The 6,000-nt window shown below is 35.2% G+C and overlaps 1 pseudogene; it reads left to right on the top strand.

The window, feature by feature from the left end:
• Positions 1–2,261: 2,261 nt before the first annotated feature.
• LOC108475317 (uncharacterized) overlaps positions 2,262–6,000 on the top strand; it is an 89,668-nt pseudogene continuing 85,929 nt past the window's right edge.

Below are 6,000 nucleotides of genomic sequence, written 5' to 3'. Positions count from 1 at the left end.
ATAAAAAAATAAAAACTAAAGCAGGACTACATCAAGACATGCTCAAAAGCGGGAGGACCTAGGCAACAATTATCCCTCTTTTAAAAAACACGCGAATCTAAAAGGGTGTTGGATCAGGTTGGCGGATCATGCCCAAAATGACGCCATTTTGGCATATGAAAGTTAAGCCCAAAACAACGTCGTTTTATAGGGATATATAAACAAAAAAATAATAATAATTAAAAAAATCATTTGTATCCAGCCTAAAAAAAATTATTCTTGTTTTTTTTTTCTCTAAAGTCTTCTCATTGTCTGGCCATGGAGCCGCCACAAGTCTGCCATTGCCACCGGTCATCGGCAATGGTGGCTAGAGTTGCAAAAAAAGTCTCATTTTGATCCTTGTCTTCTGGGGAATTCGGATCTGGGGTCAAAATCCCTAGGTCCGGTCAAACTTCAAAAACAAGAAAAAGGCTTTCGGTTCTAGTCATCCTCTGTCCCGGCCTTGGGCGACTCCCTAGGGATTCGACGGCCTTTTAGACCAGAGAAGGCACCGACGACGACGACAACGGTAAAAAACTTATTTATTTAATTTTTTTGTACATGCGTGATTTTAAAAAATTAAATAAAAAATACCTTCTGTTTTCTTTGCTCTTTGTTATTTCAAAATCTCGATTTTTTTTGTATTTCTCATTGTAAAAGATTACATGCCATTGCTATGGCTTTTATAGCCATATGTTACAAAATACTGTATCTTTTCTTTGTTTTTTCTGTCAATTTTGCTTTCTGCTCTCTGTCTCTTTTTCTTTATAGGTATTTGTGGCAAGGTCAACGGCGTTGGGAAGTCGCACCTTGCCATTTTGGTGAAAGGAGGGGGACAGGCCTCGGGTGGCGCATTGGCTGACGTGGCGAGGGATCGACGCCGAAGCTGCTAGGGTTTCTATTTTTTTTAAGGTTTTGGGCTTAGGTTGACTGGGTTTTTAGGGTTTTGTATTGGTTTGGACTTGTAATTTGGGTTTTATTTATTTTATTTTTATTTTGTCTTTATTTGGGTTTATGTATTGGGCCGGACAAAATTGGATTACTACAATATACGATGGCAGCCCAAACTAATGTCATGTTAGCAATAAATTAATTTTAAAAGTATAAAAATATTAAGGAGTTCTTTTTTATATAATTTTATAAGTATTTTTAAAATATTTTTATATAATTTTTTAATTTTTAAAATTTTAAAATAATTAATTACTGAGATTGTGACAAAGTTTTATCTGTAGGCTGAGATTTGTGTAATTTTTATTTCCTGTCACTGATATTTTCTTTTAACATGTGAAATTTAGAGGATTGCTAAAAGATTTTTATTGATATGAAAGTACCTCTTCTCCATCTTCTCTATCCTCATTATCTTTGGACCTTTCATTTTTTTCCTCCAGTACAAGTCCTATTCTGCTGCAATCCTCAATTATAATCACGACTTTTGTTCTCTTTGGTTATATATAAAATATATTTCTTCTCTATTTCTTTATTTTGAGCAAAAATCTTCTATGCGTTTATGGATACAATGTCTCAATAAGTATTACATCACAGCAGGTCCAAGAAACCGACTTTTGCTTGATAAGCACTTTAATTCACTACATGAAAATTTGATTTAACAATTATAATGATTTGGGATTCCGATTTTACTTTTATTCTTTTTCAGATTTGGTGTATATTTTCATATTTTCAATTGTAAACTTATTCATACAGGGTACAAGAGAAGAAGATAGGGAAGAGCGAGGAAAAGATTATGGTAGTGCAATGGAGACCAATTCACAATAAGAGGTCGAGAGTCGAAACAAGGATAAGATGATAGGTTGATCAAGAAAACAACTGCTTAGGATGACTTTAGGGTGCTAGAGAATCAATTCTTTCTCCATCGTTTGTCAGGGCATTTATAGGAAATCTCATCTTATCTGTTAGTATGATGTGGTAAGATATACGTTCAGTCTCGCTTAATGCGTAAAATATAATCATGAACGTGTATCATGGAGATTTATCAGTATAGTATTCACACTAAAAGTCAAATACGAGTGAATATCTTCTTCTTGTCTCTGAATGTATTACTTCAGAAGGATTCAACACCTAAATTAACCATGAATGTAATATTAACATATATGTGTGGTAAAGATTTTTATGAATTAATAATTCACTTTTTAAAGAATATTAAAATACCCTTTTAAATTTTAAAAAATCCATATGTAAACATGTGCAATTATTAGGACCACTTACTCTTCTTTAAAATTGGATGATTATGGAGAGAGAGGTAGCAAAGCCATTCTCAAAGTAATGACTATGAACTCAGAGGTACCAAAGTTAGGAAGCTCACTCTTGGTATCTAGTGTCCAAGAGTTAGCAAAGAACCCACTGAAAGAAGTTCCACCTCGATACGTACGCACTGATGAAGACTCACCCATCATATCTCACACAAATCCGTTGCCACAAGTCCCTGTCATAGATATGCAGAAGCTATCTTCCAAAGAAGAACTGAAGCAGCTGCATTATGCATGCAAAGAGTGGGGTTTCTTCCAGGTACTTTTTTGTTTACTCCCAGTCGTAGCTATCTGCAGGTCGAAATTAAGTATCAGGAAAATACTATTGACTGATATTTGGCTGCAGGGTATGAGATTTTCGGGTTAGAATTTTAAACATGGAACTTTGTTGCAGTTAATCAACCATGGAGTAAGCCCTTTGTTGGTGGAAAAAATGAAGATGGAGACCCAAGAGTTTTTCAATCTTCCAGTGGAGGAGAAAAAGAAAGTTTGGCAAAAACCAGATGAATTAGAGGGATATGGACAGGCCTTTGTTGTGTCTGAGGAGCAGAAGCTTAATTGGGGAGATATGTTCTATATGATAACCCTTCCAACTTATTTAAGAAAACCTCACTTGTTCCCTAATCTCCCACTCGCCTTCAGGTTCTTTGTCTGCATCTGTCAATGACTAATAGTATCCCTTTTATTGATGGGTAAATAATTTATTGTACTCTTTTCTTTCAATATTAATTAATTGCAGAGAAACCTTGGAAGCTTATTCTGTAGAACTGAAACATCTTGCCATGAAACTGTTAGAGGTTATGGGAAAAGCTCTAGGGATAGACCCTAATGACTTGAGAGTGTTGTTTGAGGAAGGGCACCAAGGGATGAGGATGAACTATTATCCCCCATGTCCACAGCCAGAGCTTGCAACTGGTCTCAACTCCCACTCTGATGCCACTGGCCTCACCATTCTACTCCAGATCAACGACATGGAAGGCCTCCAGATAAGGAAAAATGGGATTTGGGTTCCGATTAAACCACTTCCAAATGCATTTGTGATCAACATCGGAGACATCATGGAGGTAATTATTAATTTATGTCCAGCAATTTCTACTCCATAGTGGTCAGCAGATTAACAGGATTGGTTGTACCGACTTTGCAGATTGTTTCCAATGGGATTTACCGAAGCATTGAGCATCGTGCGACAGTGAATTCAGTTAAAGAAAGGGTCTCAGTTGCTACATTCTACAGCCCCAAATTGGAGGGGGGTATGGGTCCAGCACCAAGCCTGATTACTCCACAAACTCCACCACTGTTCAGGAGAATAGGCGTTGCTGATTACTTCAAAGGTTTTTTCTCCCGCGAGCTCCGTGGAAAATCCTATGTGGATGTCTTCAGACTTCAAAATGAGGAAATCAATACAAAATAACATTAAACCCAAGTAAACTATATGAAAATAATTTAGTTTACTAATAATTTACAGTGTATCAAGTGTTCGTTTAAATTAATGTGTGAGATTTTCATTTTTTTTGTTTTAATGTAGTGAGTCTTTTTAAGTATAAGAATATATAATTATTTTTAATTGGTACTAATTTTTCATATAAAATGTGTTACTAGTTTGCATATTCGTGCAATGCAAGGTCTAATATTTGTATCCATTAAAATATTATTTTATAAAATAACGAGAAACACTTTTTAATTTATAAAAAACCATCAATTTAAAAAATATTAATATTTTTGAAAAATAAACTTTTAATGTGAAAAATATTATTTTATAAAATAGTAAGAAAAGGTTTATAAATTTGTACAAAAAATCTTTACCAATTTTTTTAGAAAATGACTTTATTAAATAAGATTTAAAATGAACTCAAAATTTAATGTTTTAAGAAGTTGATTGAAATTTGGATTAATAGGTTTTTTTATATAGATAATTTTCATTTTATTTCAATATTGATTTTATTCATTTTATCTAATTAATGTTGAATTTATATAATTTTAAGTTTATATATTATATTTCATACAATTACAGAGAAACCAAATATTGTAAAAAGTAAAAAAGGAAAAGGAAAATTTAAAAAAAAATTAATTTTTCTATGTTTTACAATTTGATCCCTCAACTATTTTGGGTAAGTTGTGACCTTGCCAGCCACCCAGTGACCCTAATGTAACCGTACTCTTTGGCCAACTACACAACTATTGCAAGATTACCACACCTCATGCTAGCTACTCTCAAATTCTAGGATAAAACATCTCTAATAGAGAATAAGGGGTTAGAGATTAGAAATTTTAAAGAAAAATCAGTAAATTGTTCTTAGCTAACCTATCTCGAGTCTTTGTACATTACCAACACTGAGCATCAAACCCCTTTCAGTAGTCCAATTACCATACCACCTCCATCATTGACTTTCATCCATTAAGTCGAACCACCATCTACCAATCTATCCACTCACCATCTCTACCTAGCCAATACCACCATAGCCACCTCTGTTACCAATTTTTGATTTCTAACAACTTGTCGTTACTACAATAACCTCTGTAATAGGCCAATTTTGGCCTAGCCTAGTTTATAAAATAAAACTCAAAAAAATAAACATAAATAAATAAAAGTCTAAAATTTTTGTAGTCCTATCTACAAATTAAAACTCAAAACCCATAACCCAAATAAAAAAAACCCAAACCCGATAACCAAAAACCTTAGCAGCTCAAGTGGCCCAAAAACTAAGCTAATTTTCAGCAGAGGAAGAACCCTAGCCCCTAGGCCTCCAGCACCGCACGCCTGTTTCTGCTCATCGCCGCACCTCTACCTCCACGCCTCTGATGCTTCTCTGACACCTGCAAAACAAAGACCAAGGCAAAGATCCACACGCAAGCAGTAAAAACAAGAAAGAAAAGACAAAAAATAGAAACGAATAGACTTAAAATTTCTCTATAAAGGCCACAATGGCCATCTTGTATTTTTTTCTCTCCGGATATAAAAATTATCAATCAAAAACAAGTAAAAAAAATTTCCAAAGGCGACCTTTCTCTTTTATTATCTATTTTTTTCCTTTATTTTTTATTTTCGTTATTTTTATGTAAAAAAATAGAAAGAAAAGAAAGGAAGAATTTACCTGGACTATTCCGCGCTCTTGTCGTCGAAAACTCCCTCTCAGGCGTCGAAATCGCCTTAGGGAGAGGGCAACAAAGTCTTTTCTTCTGATATTCAGGGTAGGAAGGCTTTGCCTTCAGATTCGTTTTTGAAAAAGGTTGAAAAAGCTGAATTTAAGGGTAGCTCTGACCACCGTCCACAGTGGAGCCACGGTGGAAGCATGGCAGATCGGTGACGGAGCAAAAGATGGGTTTGAAACCCTACCAAAGAAAAGGGAGAAATTTTTTAAAATTTTTTCTAAAAATGAGGGCTAGAATGAGAATTTTAAAAAAAAAATTGGCTTAAATAGCCGAGCAAAACGGCAGCGTTTTGCTCCCCCTCCCCCCAGACGTCTCAAAACAGCGTCATTTTGGGGGGCCGTTTGACCCGATCCACTCCAGGGAAAGGGATCCGCATGTTCCCACTTTTTGGGTTATTTACGCTAGTGGTCCCGTCACTTCTGGGGCGCGCTTCAGTTGGGTTCCTTTTCCCTTTTTATTTTTTTTAATTAGCTGCTGAACTCTTCGCGTGTTGCAATTTGATCCCTAGCTTATTGATCTCCTAGAGAAAGGACGAGCGCCTGGGGGAGTTTGGATTATTCACTGAATT

The sequence above is a fragment of the Gossypium arboreum genome, chromosome 6 (assembly GCF_025698485.1).
Source record: "Gossypium arboreum isolate Shixiya-1 chromosome 6, ASM2569848v2, whole genome shotgun sequence".
Classification (NCBI taxonomy): Eukaryota; Viridiplantae; Streptophyta; class Magnoliopsida; order Malvales; family Malvaceae; genus Gossypium; species Gossypium arboreum.
Note: the sequence above shows the minus strand (reverse complement) of the source record. Positions and strands in the feature narration are given on the sequence as shown.